Below are 23,878 nucleotides of genomic sequence, written 5' to 3' on the forward strand. Positions count from 1 at the left end.
AATGCTATAAAGAAAAACAGCCAGGAAAACAAATGTTTGTTGAGCTCCTACTTATTTGCCCACACTCTTTGAAGAGTTGGGGAAAAAGGGAAGAAAACAAAGTTCCGACGCTGATGGATCTTAGATTCTGGTGAGGGGTGGGGAAAACAATAAATGTGAACATGAATACTGTCAGGTAGCAATAAATGCTATGAAGGAAAATAGACAGGAAAGATCACAGAGACAGTACAGCAGGCGGGTGGTGCTTAGGGACCAAAGGAAGCCTGCTTGCAGCAGGGCTGATTGACTAGAGACTTGAGAGAGAGAGCCTGCAAATACCTGAAAGCAGAGCTGTATCTGGACAGAGAAGATGGCAAGTGCAAAGGCCCGGAGGCAGGATTATGCTTGGCATGTCCAGGAGGCATAAAGGCTGCCCCTGTGGCAGGGAATGAGGGAGTGAGGGAAAGAATGGTGAGACAGCCTGGGGCCCAGATTAGTTAGGTTCTTGGGGGACATTTTACAATGAAATAACCAAGGCTTACAGAAAGTAAGTGATTGAGCCCAATCGAAAGCTACTGCCATCTACTCTGGAAGCTGGCTAAGATGGTCAAGAACCTCTCTTTTTTTTTCCACTGGGAACTTCTCTTGACTGTATGTGCAGAGCCAAATTACAAACCTGACCCTATCCTTTTGTCGTTCTTCCTGCTGAAAACTGAAGTTCAAGATGTTAAAGATACTGTATGCTAATGGTACTTGATTTTTCTCTCTTCCTAAATTCTTGTCTATATGTGTATGCCCTGAAGGAAATGCAAGAAGAGGGGGCACACTGAGAATGAAGAACACTCTGTAATCTGGAGAACATTCATGATCTTGTCATTTTGGAATTGTTTTTAAATCAAATCCAAGCACAATTTGATAAGGGTTATAATAGTGTGCATAATCAGGCCAGCTTAAATTCTATATCCAAACATCATTTGAAAGCTATGTATATTAGATGTGTGAAATGATCATACTTTCCAGCCAATGCTGTTTAATTTTGCAAAGAAGATCTCTGGCCAGCAGCCTTCTGGTTTTCAGGTATGCTGTATGTGTCTTTGTGCTAGTTACTCGTTCTTTTGTTTTTGAAACCAATATTTTTTAGAGTATTATGTAGCATTGATTTCTACTTGGGGCGCTGAGGTTTTTTTTTTTTTTTCAGAGTTGTAAACATGGTTCATTTATTTGCCAGCCACACAATCAAATTGCAGTTATCAATGGGGCAGAGCGAGAATGCAGTTAGTCTAACTGGAAATTGCTCTGGAGTTCCTAAGAGATGCTTCTCCATCTGTGAGTGGGGAAAATTCCACTTGGCCCCCCTCTCCAGGTTGTTGTTTGATGAAAGAGAGAGTTTTAGAAGTCAAAGGGTTTATACAAATACAGGGCATAGTTATTACTGATCTGCACTTGGTAGAAGAAGTCCCCAGTTCTAAAAAGCTCTCTGTGGCAAGACACAGGGCTGGGACCATGGTCTTCAAACGCTGCAGTAAGACAGTGTTCTCTCTCTTTGATGCTGCACTACCACCAGAGCAATGTTCTGAAAACAAATCTTGATCCTTCTATTCTGGAATTTCTTCACTGGTTCTCCAGCATTTGGGGGACAAAATCCAAGCTCTCCTTAGTAAGGCTGAAAGACAGTCATGCCTGCTGATTAAGTAGCAAGCCTTGCAGAGCTCAGTTCCTTTGCTGGGACAGCTCTGGCCCCCTCGGAACAGTACGCTGAAAAGGACTAGACCAACACGTATGATCTCTTTCCCAGCTCCGTGTTTCTGCCTCCAGTTAACACCAGCAATCTGGTGATCTTGCTAACTCCAGACTGTCTATGATAGTGGACAGAGTGACTGGTGTTGAAAAAAGGTCCGTTTTGGTAGCAACGATATTTTTGAAAGTGGATGTTTTAAAAACATGACTTTTATGTACTTGGAACAGATTATGTACCCCAATTCCTCAGGCCCTGAGATTGCTCAGCTTGAGTGTTCTTAGGTGACTTCTAGTGTCTGTTTGGAGGTCAGCTCGCACCAAGAATTGCTCACCCATGTGTGACTTCTTTGAGATGAAGTGTTTCCTCTGGGTAACTTTGCAAGGTGTGTTGCAGGCATGCATTTCACGGATGACCAGAGTTCCTTAAAATCATTTTTACTTAAAAAATTGAATTTAATAAATGTAACTGTATGGTTCAGTGAATCAGGGTGTATTTATCACACATGTCAAGCCCAAGGTTGGATAATCAGTCATACTTAAATTCTGTATATTAGGGTTTCCAGATCCTTTTCGAGCTGATCCCTCTACAGCTTCTGTCTCTGGTAGAGTTTACATTGATTCTGCCTCTACAGGATAGTTGAAAGGACCAGTGACAGGACATGGAGAAAGTCGTTTGCAAAGTGGAAGTCCCTGTACACACAGGATGGCTTCTCACTGCTCTTTCATCACCGGATGTGCTTTACTCTTCTGCCTGCTCCACTGCTTTCTAGTTGTGATGGACCAAGGAATTTATTACTTCCCAATCTACTGTCTTCTCAGCACTTCTCAGCTTCTGCACAATTTTCCTGGGACAGGAAGGAAACCAGGAAGGCAGGCTACTCTCTGTACATCCTGTCTCCTTGCTCCATGCCCTGCCTGTACCAAGAGTCTGGGCTTCAGTACAGATCAGATGTGACATTCCTGTTTTTCACAGGGTTAGGTTCAGATCCCCAGATGCCATATAACAATGGGTGACCAGGAACAAGTTATATAAACCTCAGTGAGCTTTGGTTACCTCTTCTGTAAAGCAGGAATGATGAGCATACCCTCCCTCCTTGTATCAGATGAGGGAATGGGGGAAAGCTGATGAGTACCAAATAAAAAGCAGGCGCTTCCATGCAGGTCATATACAGGGCATGCATAAGCCATGAATGGTACCTGCTACCATGTTGTTGTTGTTGTTGTTATTATTATTATTATTTATCACTATTATTAACACAGGTCTTGGGCAATTTCAGGTGTACCTAGTTGCAAATCCACCCCTTTGTCCCCTACTGAAAAAACAAATGATTTAAGATACAAATAAATAAGAAACCAAATTATCCAGACCCATTTATGATTTTTATTTTATATAAAAAATTTTTTTTCTAGGGGGTGGGGAGGTTACTAGGTTTATTTATTTATTTATTTTTAAAGTGGAGGTACTGGGTATCGAACCCAGGACTTCGTGCACACTAAGCATGCACTTTACCACTCAGCTATACCTTTCCCCAGATTTTTCATAGAAGCTTTCATATACATTAATACCCCAGCTAAAATTTGTAACAAATTTTTTTTGACAAGCTTCGTGCAGCTGATCGGGACCCATCAGGGTGTTAGGACACCAGGTTCACACAGCTGTGTGGCTCTGGTACATCATGCCCCCTCTTTATAGTCATCAGAATTGCTACCAAGTGCCTTGTGTCCTTCTGAACTGCCACCAAGTATGTTGCTTCGTTATTGACAGCCCATGTTCCTAGGCATAAAAAACCACCGGTCCCCATAATAATCATTTATAAATCATTTATAAATGATTATTATGATGCAAATGGGAGCAACTATCCTCTGCTGGTGGCTTTTAAATTTCAAACTTTGTGCTGCATTGTGCTGTGTGAATTGTCTCACTTAATCCTGTAGGGGTTTACTGAGGTGGGTCCTTGTACTGTATTCCAGCTGAGGAAACAGACAGGGAAAAATGAAGTACATTGCCTGTGGCCATACTCTGAGGATACAGCAAAGCTAGTATGTGAACCCAGGTCATCTAATGTCAGAGTCTATGGTCAACCAATGGCCTATGTTTGATTTCCCCTTCATTTTATTTTTCATATTTTCTTTCTCTGACAAGTTGAAGAGATGCTGTAATGATAGGAACTCACATTCCTTAAGCACATCCTATGGGCTGGGATTTTTCTTGTTGCTTTTACACTTTTTCTCCTTTTACATTTCTCTACATCCCAGGAGGAAGGAAGGAAGCTCACAGTGGAAGATAAAGAAATAGAGGCTTTGAGAGGCTGGATAATCTAAAGTCAGATAGCTATAAGGAGGTCTTAGGCCAAGCATATTCCGTTTTCTAACACAGTTATCCCTGAGCATCTAATAATTACAAGGCTTTGAATTAGATGTGTGTGCTGTGCAGAGATACACTGCACAGCTTTATGCTCTGTCATTGTAAAGCACCCAGCCAAAAACCATCCTGATTGTGCTGACCGAACAAACAATTGAATGAAAATATTTTCTTTCGAAAGAAAAAAACTGATAGCATTTTGAGGCAGAGTCAAGGCTTCTAAATCATGGGGCCCTTTTAAGCTTCTCCAAGTGCTACATGGATCCCTTGATGGGTTTCTGGTAGGAAATGTCCCCGACACTGACATCCTTTTGCATGACAAGAAGACGACAGTGGTGAAAAGGGGCTTCCCCAAATGTGACTCCAAGATGCTGCTGTTTTCAGGTTCTAAAATAGCCACTTCCATCCAAAGTCCTACAGCGTAATTATAGCTGTGCCATTATTTCTGGCCTGGCTGTGATCCAGACCCTGCTCTCGTTACCTTACTGCCTCACCTCGAGTCTGCTGGAGCCCTTTACTAGGGATGTGGGGACCGGCTCAGCCTTCCTGTCATGTTAGGCAGTTCGGTGCTCTCCTAAACATCCCTGCATGTCCTAGTGCCGGTCACGAGGGAGGAGTATTAAGGAGTCAACCTTTCAAAAAGAACAGAAGGGACTAGAGCAAATGGAATGCTTTGTCGTCCGTGAGGCACAAGAGTGCTCTTAATTTTTCCTCCAGGCTTGGGTGTGTATTTATAGACTATTAGAAGGAGTGGAGGGTTTGGGGTAGACTGCTCTCTTCGAGGAGAAAAGAAAAACATCCTCTCCCACTCCGTTTCTTTTTAAGGCCGCACTTGAAGTCGTGCTTACCTTCCACTGGGAGGCACGAAGATGTTTTTCTAATTGTTTGGAGTCAGGTCTGCCACACTTCCTTGACTCCATCTCTCCTTCCTGTCGGAGACAGGTTCCTGGGGTCAGGCACGCAGCAGGCTCCAGCCCAGCGTGCCAGCTCAGAAGTCAGGAGCCACGGTGTCCTTCACAAGTAGATCTGTGGCGCGGGGCTCAGACTTCTGAACTGGGAAGTGACTGGAAGCCAGAATAAGCTCCCGCACACTAGGGCTGTCCTCAGGCATCCTCTGCCTCTTTATACTGGTTTTTACAGTTCTTCAAGAGTAGCCTAGCTCACGAGAGGGGCCTTGGCCAATCACAGCAGCTCCGTGCATGGACTTGGCCAATCACCAGAGTCCATGCAGAGAGGAGGCGGGGCTGGTTAAGGCACTCTTGTCACCACTGAGAGCAGCGCTGGGTGTTTTACAAATATTATCTCAAATAGTCTTCAGGATGGCCTCCTATGATATAAATGCTCCTATTATTTCTGTTTTACAGATGGGAAAACTAAGGTTCAGAGAGAGAAACTTGTCTAAGATTACACAGTGTCTTCTTGGTTTGTATTTTGACTTGAAGCAGAATCTGTGACAAGGATTTGAGTGAAAGTAGCTTATTTGGGATGCTCAGGAAGTACCAGTAAAGCCATGGGAAAAACTGGTACAGAAGGGATGACAGCTGATAAAGGGTGTATTGTCAAGCCAGTAGGAGACCAGAGTGCTACTGTGCAGGGAAACTCTTGAAAACAGTGTAGAACACATGCTTTTGAGTTATCCCTTCCACAGGGCGACGGAACTAAAGTGTATTTTTACACGAACTTCTTTGCTCATTGATAAAAGGAGGGTGGGGTGTGGAAGAGTGTTAATTTCCCAGCTCGGACAGAGCACTTCCCAAGGCTTTGGAGAAAGCTCACAGGCAGAGAGATCCAGATACTGGTAGTTGGAAGCCAGCCAGCCAGCCTGCACTGAAGGGGTGAGTCCCCCAAAAATATGAGCCAGGAAGAAACCCTGTCTGCTACATACATTGTATGGCAGGGCCACTCTCAATTACCACTTGCTGCAGAAGAAACTACCCCAAAACTTAGCAGCTTAAAACAACAATCATTACGTTTGCTCACGAGTCTATGGGTCTGCAGTTTGGGCTGAGTTCGGCTGGAATGTTCTGCTGGTCGCACCTGTGATCACTCAAGTAGATGTACGCATTTGATAGTTTAACTAGGAGCTGCTTGTTCTGGGGATACTTCAGCTGGGACAGCTCCACTCCATCCCATGTGGTCTCATCCTGCAGCAGCCAGACCAAGGTTCAGCAAGATTTTTTGGTAAAGGGCCAGAGAGTAAGCATTTTTGGCTTTGCAGTGTTCAGTCTCTGATGCAGTTACTCATCTCTGCTGTTTGTAGTGTGAATGCAGTCACAGTCTGTAAACAAATGGGCATGGCTGTGTTCCAATAAAACTTTATTTACAAAAGCAGGTGGCAGGGTGCATTTGGCACAAGGCCCATACTCTGCCAATCCCTGAGCTAGACCAAACTTCATCATGTGGGCCTGTACATTTGAAGAGTGTTAATGTAGAAGATACCAGGCCTCTTGAGGCCTACGCTCAGAAGTTACACCATGTCCTTTCGGCTGCATTTTACCACTCAAAGCGAGTCACCAGGCCAGCCCAGATTCAAGGGTAGGGTGATAGTTCTACAATGTCATATGGCAAAGGGATGTGCATTCGAGGATGAGAGGGATTTTGGTGTCCATCTTTGCCAGCCTACCCTCCAACCAGATCTGTTTAATTCCAGAGTCTTCTATACTTAACCATCCCACTTTACTCCCTTTCCCTATTATCTCATGTAACTGGTTGAGGGATGAGGCCCAGATGCTGGGCAGATCTTGACAGCTTTAGATCAGATTCAGTCCAAAATATGAACAGGGTCTTTGCAGCTCCAAATAATGAGCTTTGGAATATTGGATCTCAACCTTAAAATGAAGTTTCAGAGATCTAGAGATTTTTCTGGTCCACTCAGTTAGTCCTTGTATGAAGGAATCCCTTCTACAAATGTCCAGCGTATGACCATTGAGCTTCTGCTTGATGACCTCTTGAGACAGGAAGCTCCCTACGCCAGTCCTTTGTCCTTCAGGCATTCATATGCCTCGTCCATCCCTCCATTCATGGAAGCACTCACTTAAGTGTCCATTGACTGAGTCCTGGGTACCAGTTACTGAGTTAAGTGATATACAGATAAACCCAGGAGCTTCTTTCCTGGAGCTTAAGGTCAGTTTATCTGCAGCATGGCACCTGTTTTCAACTTTCTTCTCCATCACATTACTTGTTCTTTGTTCTTCCTGGTCCTTGTTCTTTTTGGTCTAGACTAGTTATTCTTTACTCTTTGAGAATGTTTAGAAATACTTCCCCCTGTTTACTGAAATGAATTCCATTTCTTTCCTGAACTAAATTACACAGATACAGAGATATCTGCACAATTTGAAAAGAATCTACATTATGCATTAACTATAATAGATCTCAAAGGGGAATAAGATAATAAAATCATGCACATTTCAATAGGTAAATATTCTAGGATCAAACTAGATTAGGTATTGAAGTAACTAGATATTAGTACTAGACAGAGAATCAGCTTTATACCAGGCTATTACAAACATTTCTGTAAAGTGTCAGAGAGTGAATATTTTAGGCTTTGCTGGCCATTTCAATTCTTTGAAAGCAGCCATAGATAATATGTAAATGAATAAGCATGATTGTGTTCCAATAAAACTTTATTTATAAGAACAGGTGGCAGGCTGAAATTTGGCCAGCTCACTGCAGCTGGCAGACTCTTGACAGATACTGTGGCCATAAATGAAGACTGATTAAGGGTATGTCGTGTGGACAACACAAAATGGCAACGGCATTACTGTCAGTAATAGAATTTTCCAAAACGGTGGTGAGCATTCTAAAGAAAACAAAACACAATTCTCCCTTAGTCTACATGGTAGTTACTTTCCTGGAAAATTTAGTGTATAATATTACCTGGCCCCAAAAAACCCCCACAACAACCCACTTTTTTTTTTTTGCATTTTTATGCAGCTTTAGATAATTACACACAGGTTTCTCCTCTCATGAATGTCCTATGGGATATTTTAAAGGCATGTGGGATGCAGAATTATTTTTTGTTGTGAGGACTGAACTGGGCACTGAAAAAGATTTCACCTCCCTAGCCGCTGATCCATTAAATCGCTCCTGTGCCCCTCAGCTCTGTGACCACCAAATGTCACCCTCCCCCAATTTCTTTAATGCCCCTTTACACTTGACAGGGTACTTTTATGTAAAAACCAATTTTTTTTTAAAATAGTCTCTTTCCTTTCTTTCATCTAATCTTTTTTTTTAAAGTGTAAAGCATTTTAAATTTATAGGCAAATGCAGAGAATTATCTAGCAAATATCCATGCATCCACCACCCAAATTTTACAAATGCTAAGATTTGGGGTCATATTTGATTCAGATTACTTTTATGAAATAAAACACTGCAGGGGCAGCTGAACTGCCTCTATACCACTTCCCCAATTGCATCCCTTCCTCCCTCTGTAGAGTTGGTATGCCCTTCACATCTATGTCTTTATACTTTCACTATATATAGATACAGCCATAAAGTATATAGATTTCTTGTGTGTTCTTTAAAATATATTGAAGTGGTGTTGTACTGAACACATGTTATTCAGCCATTTCCCTTTTTCACTTTACATTTTGGTTTCAAGAATTATCCATGTGGATATGGGTAGATCCACTTCCTTTTATTTGCCATGTTTCAATGCCTGACTATGCTGCTATTTAATTATCTATTTTCCTTTTGATGGGCATTAAGCCTGTTTCTGATTTTTCACACTACAAACATTTGTGTGGGAGTTTCTCTAGAGAACGCTGGTGAAAAGAAAGCCAACTAACGGCGAGCTGATGGTACAGGCAGTCATTCCTCCTAATCTAGCAATAAGCCTAGAGGGAGGCATCCCAGGACTGCCATGGCAGTTGAGTGATGCCAAGGGGATCCAGGTTTATTCCATCTCTCTGCTCTGTCATCCTTACAGGGTATACTCCTATCCACAGGTTTGCTCTTTTATAACCACACATTAGTTACAGCAATTCCAGGCATTGTGACATGTTCCAGTCAGGAAGAAGGTAAGGGAGCCAAAGTCTGATAAAACAGTCCAGCCATACTGTCTCTGTAAACAAATTTTCCTAGAAGCCCTGCTCAGTGATTTTCACTTACACTCCATTGGCTAGAAAAGAGTCATGTGATTTATCCCTCAGCCAATTACAGGAAAATTTCTGGATGGCATCGGGTCAGGTGACCAGTGGTATCTGCCATACTGCCAGGGATTCACGGCTGTGCCCTAGGATGTGCACATCTTCAGCATTCCTAGATGCTGCCAGATGCTCCCAGATGTTGCCAGATGCCCTAAATGTCTAGACGCTCCAGAGAAGTTGAACCAATTTATAGTCTTGTCAACAAAGTATAAACGTTACTGCTTGCCTGTGTCAAGGAACCAAAGAATTACTATGAAGCTACTGTGTGCACAATGCTCAATCAGGTCATTTATGAAAAAACAAAGACAAACAAAACCCTAAAATCAATACTTCTAGAGACTTCAGCAGAGTGCCTGGAGCTTAGAATACATGGTCAGACAGGCCCGTTGCATTCCCTACCCTGTCACCTACTGGTGGGTGATTCTATATAAGTTTTTCCGAGCCTCAATTTCCCGATCTTCAAAAAAGGGATGAAAGAACATCTATCTCATAAAGATGTTTCAATGAATGAAAGAGGAAGTGCCTGTGAATGCCAAGCATAGCACCAGCTACAAAGGATTAGGCTGCAACTGATGTTTCCTACTGATATTAATATCATTACCTAGAGATTATATGCCATATTGACCATATTTTTTGAGCCCCCAATTAGGAAAAAAGGTATGACACTCTGAGTTCTACTCATGAAAAAACATGTTCAAATATTTGAAATGGGACCATTCTGAAACGTATGGAATGATTTCTAATCTCTTAATGTATATGCTTATACTAAACCATGGGCTTTACATCATCTCTGTCCTCTAGAACTTTATAGAAAGTAGAGCATGTTTCAAACTATAAGCCTCACATAGCAAAAAGGAAAGAAAAAAAAAAAGGTAGACTGAGACCAAATACTGATTATTTAAATCCCTATTAAACCCCTATCTTACTCCTTACTTTGTAGATATAACCATTTTTTCTTTCTTTCTTCCTTTCTTCCTTTCTTCCTTTCTTCCTTCCTTCCTTCCTTTCTTTTTCTTTCCTTCCTTCCTTTTTCCTTCCTTCCTTCCTTTCTTTTTTGCCTTTAAGCCCTCAGAGAAAGCTAAGAATATGAACCTCAAACTTATTTTCTTTCTTTGTGAGATTTAACAAGTGTTAAGATATGAGTGATGTGAAGAAGTGAGAAAGCAATGGAAATGATTAATTGGCTTTTATAGGGCAAAGTTTATGAAGCTGAGGTTATTAATCCAGAGAAGAGAAAGCTAAAGGGAAACACAACCACCATCATGAAGCCCCAGAGAACCATCTTCACAGGGAACCAGATGAATGGAAGAAGTTTAAATGACAAGAGAAGGATTTGGGGTCCCTTTAGGAGAGAATGTTCCAGTAGTAAATACTGTTAAAACCTTCTCGGGTTTCCTAATTATTGAGTGGCGTGACCTAAGAAAAGAGCCTGGCTGTTGCTTTACTGCAATTGTTTATATCCCTTTCAGGTCATGACAAAGTTCATGACCTTTAAGAATGGTGTCACCTGATTCCGAAACATAAAGGAAGTGGCATGCTTTGTAATTCTCAAAGGTACCACTCAACATATGTTTATGGATGGGACTAATTATATCTCGGGCAAAATGCTGGACTCTGGGGACTCAGAAGAATACCTGCTGGACCAAAAATGCTGCCCTCATGGAGCTTACAGGACATTGCACTTACTAAACTATGAGGGATGTGGCAGGAGCCCAGAAGAAGCCACTTAATCCTGCTGGAGTAGGCAGGGCAATGGGGATCCAGGAGGGCTTTCTGGAGGAGGTGAGGTCTAAGCCAAAATCTGACGGATGAGTAGGAATCAGTTGGGAGAAAGGAGAGGCCGTGAGGTAGGAGGCTGGTGATTAGAGTTGAGGGCGGGGGGTAAGAACATAGGATAGCAGCTTCTCCTACAGGGAGAGTGAGTCTGGGGAGTGAGCTGACTTGGAGAAACATAGGGCCGGAACCACCGTTTGTTGCCTGTAACACTTTTACTTTCATGGTCCTTCTCTGTTTTTTTTCCCTTGTTGTCTTAACAACCATGACATCATCATTATATCTTAACAACTGTTGAGAGGCTCCACCTGAGAATGAACTCTGGTAGAACTAACATCTCCTCTGTTTTCTCCTTAGTTATGTGTTGGCTTAAAAAAAAAATCAAAGAGAAGGGAGGAAGAGTGGGGAAGGAGGAAACAAGCAGGGCTCTGGCGGCTAAATTAATCTGCCTGATTTCTTTCAGTACTTCATGTTGGAAATATCCTGGCTTTGGGGCTATGTAACCACTTCCCACGAAGCGTGATGATTAAGAGAGTGTGCTTCGGAGCTAAACTGCCCTTTTCCAATGCAGAATGACTAGCAGTGTGACCTTGGACAAATAAATATTCATCTCTGGACCTCAGCATACTCATCTGCAAAATGGGAATATAACAGCACTTCCTCATGGAACTGCTGTGAACATGAAATGAGTTAAGGTATAGAAGGTGCTTAGAACAGAGCCCGGTACATACATAATCTGACACAGATAGCCAGCAGTGATCAGCATTATTATTCTCGTTGTACCGAAGTCAGGCGTTAGTAACAGTAATAGTTGTCACTGATTGAACGTTTATTATTTGACAGTCACCCTGCTTCTTGCTTTGCTTTCCTTATCTCATGTAATGTTTTCAACCACCTTCTAAGTTAATATCCCCCTTTTGCAGATAGAAAAACTGAGGCTCAGAGAGGCTAACTAACCTGCTCAAGAACAGTGATGGTGGGGTGACTCCACCAAACCCAATGTTGCAGCACTTTAATGAGGAAGATTAGATCCTGGTTCCTTTCACTTTCCCCTCAAAGGACCTTGTTTTCTTTATGGCTGTGCTGGGAGACTCTTTTTAGAACCATGTGCTCAGTCTAGAAGTATGATCAGCTCTTTAAAAACACCCCGGCAGTTATATTAATAAACACGGCTTAGGTAAGTGCCAGAGAATTTGCCACGATAACCAAGGAACAGCCAAAGGCAAATTACCAATGTACTTTGTGTTCTGACTATCAACAAATGTGTCTGGAGCACACCATCAGCTTGACTTGCTCCCAGAGACGTGGACAGTGATGGAACTCAGGGGAAGAAAGCTTATTCTCAGTCTTCAACTACACACATGGCAGCCCAGGATTCCTGCTGCCGAGAAGCAGAACTGACAGATTCAACATGACATTCGTGAGACAACGTGGCCCAAAAGCTAAGGGCACAAGCTTGCCATCCAAATATACCAGGCTGTGATGCCTCCTTTGGTCACTTCTAGCTGGGGGAACGCAGCCCCAAACTTCGATTTCTCTGAATCCCAGTTCCACTTACCTGGGAGACAGGGATAGGAACACTTACATCCCAAACTCCTGGCAGACTTTTTGTGAATATTAACTGAGCTAAAGAGTACAACACAAGTAATAGTCACTACTATAGGTGGTTACCACCCAGCGTTAGCTATTACTCTCAATCCTAGGTATCAAAACATCATTAATGCTTTGTTTTAAGTACATCACTTTTCAAAAGGTTTTTAGAGAGTGTGTCCTGATGCAAAAGGTATTAAAAAGGGGAAGAAATTCCAAGAGGGCAGAGACATTGTTCAGAGGGCTCATGAGGGAAGCCACGGGCTGAGTTCGGGGTGCAACTTTCAGCAGCATTCCCTGTCTTCTGTGATAGTTTAGTTCCTTCCCAAGACTGAAGGAAACCGAAAATTTGGAGAGAAAATGCTAGCCTGGGAGGTGAGAGAAGATGGCTTTCTGGATGGGGAGTAGGGTGGTCCTGTCTCTCCCTCCAGACGAAGATTAACAATGACTTAATTCCAGAAATATTGTCAGCAAGTAAAATAAATAGACTAATCACTGTGGGCAAATTGTATGTTAATGTATCTAGGCGTCGTTTCCCGTCTGACCCTTAAAGATACATTTAATCAATCTAGATGGATGACTCATCCTGTTCTTAATTAATCTTTTCGGACATTTATAGAGAAAAGGCAAACTCTTTACAAAGACCTTATAAATGTTGTTTAAGTTAAGTATGGGTTTTTATTTATGTGCATAGCACGAGCGGCTGTTACTTCTAAACGATGGCTTATTTTGAATGTTCTCAGACTTGCAAAATGTTTTATTTCCACCCTTGAGGAGAGAATCAAGGATGAGCTGAAAGGAAACACATGATGGCCATCTCCATGGCATGAACTGGGTAACCCTTCTGGAACGTACATGCTTGTTTGGATTGTACAGCTTTGTAGGCAGAGACTGGCAGAAAGAGATGGGAACAGTCACTCTTCCCAAGGCCTTTGCTGGGAAATGGTGTCAGGTTCGGAGATGTGTCTCAGTTGGGACAACCCCGGGCTCAGTCTCCTTCATCACGGAAATCATCACTGTCACAGAAGCATTTCCCTGGAGCCTGGAGGCAGGCTCTTGCAACAAACACCAGCGCATCGCCCAAGGGCACTTGTTACGGGCTTTTGTTGTGCCGGACATTGCTGGAGATCAACCATTTGCTGAGCCCCAGAATGTTCAGTTCTGATGCTCTTTGTGGTAGAGATTTGACTGAAATTGGATCAGTTCTTCTCAGACACAAGCTGCAGGTGTATGTGTATTACAGGGAACAGCATCATTACTTGGTCCTCCAGCTCCTCTTGGCCACCAGAATTTGGTACCCAGGATAAATTAGTTTTGCTACTTCTGTGGTCCAACCTTTTGCTTTTGACCTTCATTTGTATTGCACGCCTATTTCATAGCAGGTCGCGTGCTGATACAGCAGGTGTTGAGACCACAGTGTTATACACAATAGATTAACAGCTTATATTTTACAGGTTTAGAATAAATTAGAATTCCAGAAATTGACAAGGACCATGAAAAAAAAATGAAACGAGGGGCTGAGATAAGGACGGCATATTTGAGAGGTAGAAATAAGTCCAGGGAAGCTGGAGGAGAGTGGAGCAGGCTGGGAGAGTGGGTGGAAATGCGGCCCACAATGTGGGCAGGTGCCAGATTACACTGGGTCTTGAGGGACACAATAAGGGGTTCAGATTTTACTCATATCACAAAGGGAAGCCTTTGGAGAGTTTTAAGCAGGGGACTGACATGATGTGACTTACATTTTCAAGAGCCTTCCTACTCACAGCATGGTCCCTAGGGGGACCAGCAGCCCAAGCATCAGCTGGGAGCTGGTTAGAAAGGCAGAGCCTTGGGCCCCCTATCCAGGTCCTTAGAGGCAGCATTGGCATTTTAAACAAGATCTCTAGTTTCAGAAGTGCTTCTGCAGAGAATGGATGGAGGGCACGGGAGAATCATTTTACCAGCCCCCTAACCTTGCTCTCTTCTCCAGTAGAGGAGATGAGTTGCTCTAGACAGTTCTCAAAGGGCCAACCCAAGCTTGCTTCCGAATTTCACTTCTGACTGAACCATTTCATATACATTTTTACTTGTTCTCTTATTTCTCTAGTTTTTAGGTCTTTCTCCTTCTTGCCTTTTACCCAGAAGGTAAACCGTTGATCTTTGTGTTTTTGTTCTTTTTGGTGTTTCACTTAGCTATTGATTCCGTAACTCCCCAGCTCCCAAGACATGACCACCATTTCTATGATAATTCCAAGTGGCATTTGCATGAAATACCCATATCCTAGTAGGAAGATAATGGGACCTGTTACACGGTTGGTATAAGGCTGATATTCGTATTTGTAGTCTGGCCATTATTACTATCAGGATCTTACTGAATGTTCTTAGCATGTGTGTCAGTTAGGATTAGGTGTGCCTTAAATGAATAAGCTTATAACAATAGCTTATAGCTAGAAGTTTATTCCCTCTCATGTTAAGATCAGGAGGTGGGCAGTGTGGGGTTATTGTGAAAGTTCTATTCCACGGAAACCTCAGGAATCCAGGTTTGCTCTGTCTTGTATTTTCACTGTGTATGGCCTCTTTTCTCAAAATCGCCTCATGGTCCAATATGGCTGCTTTGCCTCCAGCCAACACAATAAAATTCTAGCCATCAGCAAAGAAAAATGAAGAAGGTGAAGCAAAGGAAGCACAGCAGCAGACTTTTCATGAAGATTCTTGGAGCTGCCATGTGATGCCTGCATTACAGAGCATTGGCCAGAATTTAGACACACAGCCCCAACTCTGATTAAGTAGTCTTTGCTTTGGCTGGCCAGATACCCAGCTTAAAAAACAAAGAGAGAAAAGGGAAAAGAGAAAGAGGAGAGCATGATGGAACAACTAGCCGTTCCTAATACAGCAGGTTTCAAGGAATGTGTGATCTGACATATCTAAATATATAATGATACCTCCCCACTAAATTTAATCTAGGCTGAATATTTTGCACCATCATCATCTCATTATGATATCTTTCCAGTTTTCTTTCCAAAGAAAAAGAGGTGTCTGATTTACCAAGAATGCATTTCTACATTCAAAGTTGAAATGTGAGGATAAACCTCACCCACTTGAAATAAGATAAAAGAAATTCCCTGAACAGAGGGAAATATGCAAACAATTCTATTAACATATGTATCTTTTCCTGAATTGGGTCTTTATGCAACAAAGGAATTGGAAGTGCTCCTCCCCTTACTCTAGAGTGTTCCTGATGACAACTCCAGATGCCAACGGTATTACCAATTGGAAAAGGGGGCAAACTCTAGACTTTCAGAGGACTCTATTCCTTAATTTTAAGCCTGGAAAAGGTATGTTTAAAATGTTTCAGTGCTCTGGCTAGGAGGACAGGCTGTGACCAGAGCTGAGAAATTCTACTTAAAAGTGAGTTACTGTTGGGCAAATCATTGCTGATCTCAGTATATATGCTAGTTATGTTGTTAAGAGAACATGCCATCAACTGAAAATTCATTTAAAAATTAAAGAGATGTTACAGGTAAAGCTCTGAGCACAGAGCCTGGTTCAATGTAAATATTCAAAAAATGTTGCACATTCAAGTTCAGCCCAGATTACACATAAAAACCTTTAGGGATAGCCTTGAATCATATATAGGATATTATTGATTTATTCACTTATTGGTTCATCCATTAGTTCAACAAACACTTGACCCCTACTATGTGCCAGGTCCCAGTAGGTACCATTTGCTTGAAGGGGCAGGAAATATATTAAGACGGATAAAGCAGTTTCTGTTCTTACAGGATCTCACTGCTTAGCGGAAGAGAAAAGAACTAAGGGAGTAATTACATTCCGGTGAGATAAACGAGAAGTATAAAGCGTTATTAAGATGAGAAACAGGGTTAAGATCATGAGCATTAAATCTGGGGCATTTCCTTGGTGCATGAAGACATCCTCTATCATTAGCCTTTTTAACAGGGGCAAAGAAAAAAGAAATCTTACATTAAATGTGTATAATGATTCTATGACCTATTTCAGTTTCAAAATATGAATATGTTAAGGAAAATGAGAGCTTGTCCAACAGTTGAGGAAAATAATCATTGCAGGGAATAATTTACTCTGGGATTGTTAGGTGACACCACCCTGGGTTGGTGAGCTGGTGTAGGCCTGTGGATTAGAGCCCCAGAGGGTAATTTTAGCTAGGAAAGTTCTTCCATCAGATGGGACTCATTCCCAACTCATTGCCATGGCAGGGCTTGGGTGCCAAGGAAAACCAGCATCACATTTTGGAGTGTAGGGCTCTGTTTGGGGCTTCCTCCATTGGCCTGTAGTATCATCATAGCTGTGGCAAGAATCCTTGGACTAAGAGGATGGGAAGTTATAAAGTCTTCACACGTTTTCTAATATGATTGAGAACTAGGCATTGACTTGGCTCCCTGCAAAACTCATCATGGTACCACATGCATCCTTCAGTTTATAGCTTTCCATCGCTCTTAAGATAAAGACCAAAACTTTTAACATGGTCTACAAGACCTGTGTGATCTAATCCATAACCCCTTGATCCATGTCAGTCCAAGGGAGCAATTCCATGGTCACTTTTAGTGTCCATGTGCCCGGATATCTTATACCATGTTATACCATTCTTGCTTTGTTTCAGTCATTCTGACTTTTTCTCTCCAGTCCTTATACTCAACTTGCTTTCCACTTGCTACAGGATCTCTGCACACATCTAAAAGGTCTTTCCTTCCACTTTTTGTCTAGATTATTTGGATCTCACTGCAAGAGCTTCATATCCTCCTGAAACCTTATCCAATCCTCCTGTTTGTGGGGTGAGGAATGGGGGAGTTTACTCTGCAGTTAATATCACAAGGGTTTTTTTATCTTTATATTTTTCACTATGACATCTCTAGAGAGTCATTTCCTGGTCCCATTTCTTCTTGATTCTTTTTCTTAGAAATTCTTATTTCTCTATCTCTGGTCTCTGGTGCAAGTTACTTCTTTTTTCTAGGTCACCCTCTTCAAAAGCTTTTGGAGACATTTTCTTCAACAATTGGGTAGGTGATGAGAGGAAGGACAGTATTGAAAATGATAGTAATGGATATTTATGGCCCTGGGTGTCAGCCTTGTCTACAGGTGACCACCATGCATGGGACAAACGGCTCCCCACCCTACACACTATCAACAAGGAGCTTCTGGATCCTAAAAAATTCCTCTTGCTTAGACTTCCTTCATCCTTGTGGCCAGAGGGATTTTTTTTTTTTCTAACTGGCCAAGCTGGGTTTCCTAGCCAACCACTAAGGTAAGGAGAAAGGATTACCCTGCCTATCATTAAGTTGGGGGGCCCATCCCTAGAGCAAGGAGTAAAGCAAATCTGATGCTATGGCTGCTCCCCAATGGCAGATGGGTGGGATCATCAATGTTAAGGACACAAAACCCAAGTCCATGGCAGCCACGCTCTTTTCAGGCATCTCATTAATCAAATCTCATGGGCAAGTTTACTCATGACACTGCTCAGCTTTGACATTAGTGCTTATCTCAGACATGAGAGGAAGCAAATTAACACCTTTCACTTCAAGTTCTTTTATTCTTGGCCACAGCATTTGCAGGGATTAAAAGCCTATACTCTACTAATTCCTAGTGCTAATTTCTAATGATGTAAGGATCTCATAGGGGGAATACACATGCTATTAAGTTTGTGGAACTGCATTTAGCATCATACCCAGAAGCCTTCTCACAATAAGATGACTGATTAGATTTATCAGCTCCTTTTAAGAACCCATCACTTCTAGCCTGCAGACATATGAAACTCTGCCTGCTCACACCTACTCCAAAAGCTACTTTCCAAGGATGGCTCAATCTTATCCTACCAACTATAGGATTAGCAAAGTGAGAAGCTCTTTTGTTTGTTTTTTGTTTTAAATTAAGAATACCAGTGAAAGGGATTTGCATACCCAGAGAAGGTGAGAGTTCTTTAATGCCCATCACAATCATCTGGATTTGATAAACACAAATTCCTGGCCTCCACTCCCATAATTTCTGATTTATTAGGTCAAGGGTGGGGCTCAGAAATTTGCATTGCTGACATGTTCCAATGTGCCACTGCTGCAGGGCTCAGGCTTTGAGACCCACTGAACTATCATGATCCTATTTGAAAATCTGTGATAGAGATAGAATTTACCCAAAGCTTATGGTCCCTTTTGAAAGTATGACCCTACATTTGTAAACACTATTATCAGTTCAATCCAGGAGAGCAATTCCACGATCATTTTTATGTCTAAGTACCTACATGTTTTCTTCCTTGTGCCTGTAATTAGAACCTAAAACTGCCCCTTCCTTCCCTGAACAATTGGAATTCTCCTATGTCCCCCTCCTAGTGTCTAGTTAACCATGGCTGGATTGAAGAGCTCACCCTGGGAACTGACCAAGCTCCTGGGGGATCCTAATAATCATTCTGGCAGCATCCAGTGAGCAGAGTGGGCTACAGTTTGGCTGGCACATGGCTAATGGGTCACATTATGGCAGTGAAACCTCACACCACCCCTGTGGAGTGGTATTAATAATACTCCTATCTTCTGATGAAGGAACAGAGCCTGAGAAGATGGTAAGTGGCTCCCTCTCTTTACCAAGCAAGAATTCAGTCCAGGCCAGTCTGACCCCAAGCCTAAGCTCTCAACAACCCAGTTACCCTATTAGATGAAACTACAAGAGAAAAAAGTAAACTCTGGCGAATCTTTCCACAAAGATCTGAAAAGCCCTCTTCTTCCCTCTCAGATTCCAAATATATGCACTCAGTATTACCCCCAATCTAAAGAAAGCAGTGAAAGGGCTGTGATTCCTGAATACCTATTAATCAGAGAGAAGCAAAAAAAATCCCTACCGCAGCATGTTACTATCATACCAGTGTCGCTAGAGAGAAGTTACACCATCCATTACTTTGATGGGTGCCGGGGGGAGGATAAGGATGAGATCAGCCCCGAACTGATCCAGAAATTACTGGCAAATACAGCTGTGGCGGGTGTGTTTGGTACTTTTTTCCAACCTTTGACAGAGAATAAATAGCATATGACAGTAAGCAGTTATCTGTTTGAATATGCAACTCAAAAAGCCTTACCAAGGGAAAAAAGAAGTCAATGAGGAATTGAATGAGAAGAAAGAGTAAGTGCTGTATTTCTCTGCTGCTCAGACTTTCCCACTATTGTGTCGTATTTCTAGTTCCTGAAGTGACTGCCACTCAAATTATTTCAAACCTTCTGACCCCAGGTTTGTTCCTAGGCATTGAAAAAAAACCACCCTAGGTTTGTCTGTCTGCACTGACAAAAGGTAATTTTTTTGCTTTTGTTTTTACCTTCAAATAACTGTAGACATCGGCATGAAATTGAGCTAAAACTGAACCTTGGCTAAAAGAGTGTTTATAAACAATCGGGCAAGAATGACAAGGGCTTGGTAGTTTTTCTCTACGTCGCTCCTGTAGAAGGTTGTAGGTTTAGATATGCTCTGCCTCCTGCAGTTCTGTGTGGGTTTGGACTTGACTCCCATGTCTTTTGTATTTATTATTTTAAAAACACTAGCCCCAATAAGTCTTCCTGTTCAACATGGGTTTCCAGTAAATGGCAAGACACCTTAAATCTGTCTGCAGTTTTTGAACAGACCAGCCCTAAGACTTTACATTAACCCTGGGTGGGCATTCATTGAAGGGCTCACTGTCATGTTTATTTACTCAGTTCAAAGGTAGGAGGAGGTTGCCTGCCAGCCGGGGAATGAATACAGATGCTACAATGGTGAGCACTTGAAAGCTAGTGTAAGCTAACTGGTTGGGCTTGGAGGAAGCTGGCTGGAACCATAACTCAGCCAAGGTCAGAGGGGAGTGCTATTATTATTGCATTAACATGATCACCATCAGTATTATTTCCCAAGTTATACTTTAAGGGGTCCAATGCACTTTCAAGTCTGTAACCAAGAGATAGATAATTTGTCTTCTGTCCAGCAGTCACTAGAAATGTCCAAGGCGGATTTCAGCCCCTCTAGCTGTAAATTCAGTTTTGATCTCCAGTGGTTATTCTGCACTCATTCATGTGGTATACTTAGGATTTACCTTTAAACTTCGATGCATGGAGGGTAAAGCCACAACTGGTGTTTGTATGTATTCAGGTAGCTCATAGCTTTGATGTTCACTGTGGAGATTTTAAAAAATATATTTTTCAATGTCATTTTGATATAGGTGGTCCCACTCTGCTGGCATATAAGGTACAAAGACTCAACAGAAATTCCTCATTCTACCACTGCTGAGGGAGTGGGATTTTTCCTCCTCGCCTTGTGCTCTTGGACTTGGTTGTTCTTAGACAAATTCCTCCTGGAATAATTTTGAGTATCAGAGGAGGATGGAAGTAAAATACCTGATGCACAGTCAGTCATCAATGCATTTCAGTTTCCTCTGACTCTTACAATTCAGCTATGTCTTCAATTCTTCTGCTCTTAGAAGGTACAGAATCCTTCCAATTTCATGCAATGAGTTTAGAGTGAGAAGGAGAGTTAATATATACCCAGTTCCCACAGCTAGTGGGTTGACTTTCTTTTATTTACCCATTAAAAAATATGACACCTGGAGTCCACTAGATTGGGAGCTTCTTGAAGTCAAGTGATGTTCCAGACCCGTTTCTGTGTCCTTGTCACCTAGCAAGAGTGCTTGGCTCATAGATGTGTATTAAATGATTGTTAAATTAAGTTGCCCCATTTCTGCATAGTTCTAAGCACCTGGGTGAAGGTAGGATGATATAATAAGATACAATATAATCAAATCATTGAGTGTTAGAAAGGATATTGTTTTAAAGATGAGGAGGGAGGTATGGAGAGGTGATATGGCTTAACATCACAGAGTCAGAACTACTGGCTTCAGGTCACACCATCCCAATATGAGGCTCTGCCCACCACAACCTTCACTTACAGCCAAGAATTACCCTTAAAAGTCATATGTTACCTAAATGTTTACATTCTAACCTCCAGGACCCCAGAATATGACCTTTTTTGGAGACAGGGTCTTTACAGAGGTGCTCAAGTTACAATGAGGTCACTGGGGGAGAGGGGCCTGAATCCAGTATGACTGGTGTCCTTACAAAAATGGGAGATTTGAATGCAGAGACATGCATGGAGGGAAGATGATGTGAACAGACATAGGTGGAAGACGGTCTTCTACAGGCCAAGAAAAGAGGCCTGGACCAGATCCTTCTCTCACAGCCCTCAGAAGGAACCACCCTGCCAAGCCCTTGGTATTGGACCCCTAGTCTCCACAATTGTGTGACAGTAACTTTCTGTTGTTTACGCCACGCAGTCTGTGGTTCTTTGTTATGGCAGCCACAGGTTTGGGCATTAGTTTTCTAGGGCTGTATAAAGAATGCCACAGACCAGGTGTTTGAAACAGCAGAAGTGCACTCTCACAGCTCTGGAGACTAGACGTGCAAAGTCAAGATGTCAGCAGCGGTGGTTTCTTTCTAGCACTTAGAGGGAAGGGTCTATTCCAGGTCCCTCTCCTGGGCTTACAGACGGCTATCTTCACGTCCACATGGTGTTCTCCCTGGGTCTCCATGTCTTAAACCTTTCTGTTATGAAGTAAGGACAGCTGTTTAATTTTCTGTCTCTCCTGAGGCAAATCTAAAGTGATATTAAGTGTTCTCAGGTTTGCCTCTTTGTACTTGTCACAGTCTTTCATTTACTATGTAAAGTTTACAGCATCATTTTTATTTCCTCTTTCCCTGTCTCAATATCTTCCCTTCTCTCGTTACTCACTTCTGAAGCTGGTCCCAGTTCTCTTTCATCTGATTCCTTCTCCCCAAGTCCTATCTCCACATCCTGTGTATTGGTTTTCTGTTGCTGTATCACAAAACACCACGAACTTACTGTCTTAACATTCATTGGTTAGCTCACAGTTCTATAGATCAGAAGTCTCAGAGAGGTCCTCTACTTAGGGTCTTGCAAGGCTGAAATCAAGGTGCTAGCCAGACTGGGGTCTTATCTGGAGACTCTAGGAATAATCTACTTCCAAGGTCTTCCAGTTGTTAGCAGAATCCAGTTTTTTGCAGCTGTGGGACCAAGATCACGTTTTTCTTGCTGGCTGCCATCTGGGGATTTACTCTGGCTCCCAGAGGTTGCTCCCAGGCCCTTTCCATGTGACTTCCTCCACCTTCCAAGCCAGCAGCACACTCTCTTGCATCCAATCCTTTTCACACTTTATCTGACCTTCCCTTCTGCCACCAGCTGAAGAAAACGCTCTGCTTTTGAAGAACTGGTGTGATTAGGTTAGGCCCTTCTAGATAACTTCCCTATTTGAAAGGGAACTGATCAATAACTTTAAGCACATCTACAAAATCCCTTTTACCATGTAATCATAGGAGAGTGAGGATCATGGGGGCCACCTTAGAATTTTCCTACCAAACCCTGCTACTCAAAGAAGAAAAAGTAGAGAAGAGACAGATAAAACTTATTCATCTCATCCATTTGTTGGCAATGAGGGCATTCCAAAGTAAGATGGCATTTAAAATCTTAGGACAAGGTTAGAAAAAAAAGGAAGGTAAGGAAGGCCATGTTCTTTGATCCAAGTTACTTATCGATCACGATTGTAAGAGTAGCTGTCATTTATTAAAAGCCTTCTGTGGGTCCATCACTTTTGAAGCCATCATTGCATTGCTGGCATTATTTTGAGTTTTAACCATGATTCTCCAAAATGAGTTGCACCAAAGAGGAAACTGAGACACTGAGTTTAATAACTTGCACAGGTACTAGTGATGGAGCCAAAATTCAAACCCACATCTGGAAAATGCAAGTCCTGTTTTTTTTCCAGAACCACACGCTTTCTTCTTACCAGGAAAGCCCACAGACCATGTATGGAATTATCTATGTACAGGACAGCAGTATAAATCCAACCTGCCTAATAGGGTGATTCAGAGAGCATTTTCTTATAAAATTAAAGGGATTCCATAAATGCCACCTGAAGCAGGCACCCCAGAATTTGGAATTGGGGAGATTACACCTTCTTACAAAAGTATGCTGAAGTGAAAAAGTCTGACGGTAAGGAAAAACTCAGGAACGACAATGGTAAAAAAAAAAAAAAAGGAGACAGAATAGCATTCTGGGCTAATATTTCTCCTTTTCGCTGGGGGAAGAACAATTCAGTTTTTAGACAAAAAAGGTTTTAGAAAACAGACATGTAACTGAACAAACTATACTAAGGCTGGACAGCAACACTCTCTTTGATGTCCTGTTTCCCTGCTTGAACTCTGATTTATCATTTGGTGTCTATCCTTCAGTAAGATGCTTTGTCTAGGAAATTAAACTTACTTCT

At 42.1% G+C, this 23,878-nt stretch overlaps 1 long non-coding RNA gene across 3 annotated transcripts in view; it reads right to left on the bottom strand.

Moving 5' to 3' along the window:
* Positions 1–7,683: 7,683 nt before the first annotated feature.
* LOC140686785 (uncharacterized) overlaps positions 7,684–23,878 on the bottom strand; it is a 343,874-nt gene continuing 327,679 nt past the window's right edge. For all 3 annotated transcript variants that reach the window (XR_012060702.1, XR_012060701.1, XR_012060700.1), the window contains one exon: positions 7,684–7,877. This is a non-coding gene — a long non-coding RNA (uncharacterized lncRNA). The remainder of the gene's footprint in view (positions 7,878–23,878) is intronic.

The sequence above is a fragment of the Vicugna pacos genome, chromosome 17 (assembly GCF_048564905.1).
Source record: "Vicugna pacos chromosome 17, VicPac4, whole genome shotgun sequence".
Classification (NCBI taxonomy): Eukaryota; Metazoa; Chordata; class Mammalia; order Artiodactyla; family Camelidae; genus Vicugna; species Vicugna pacos.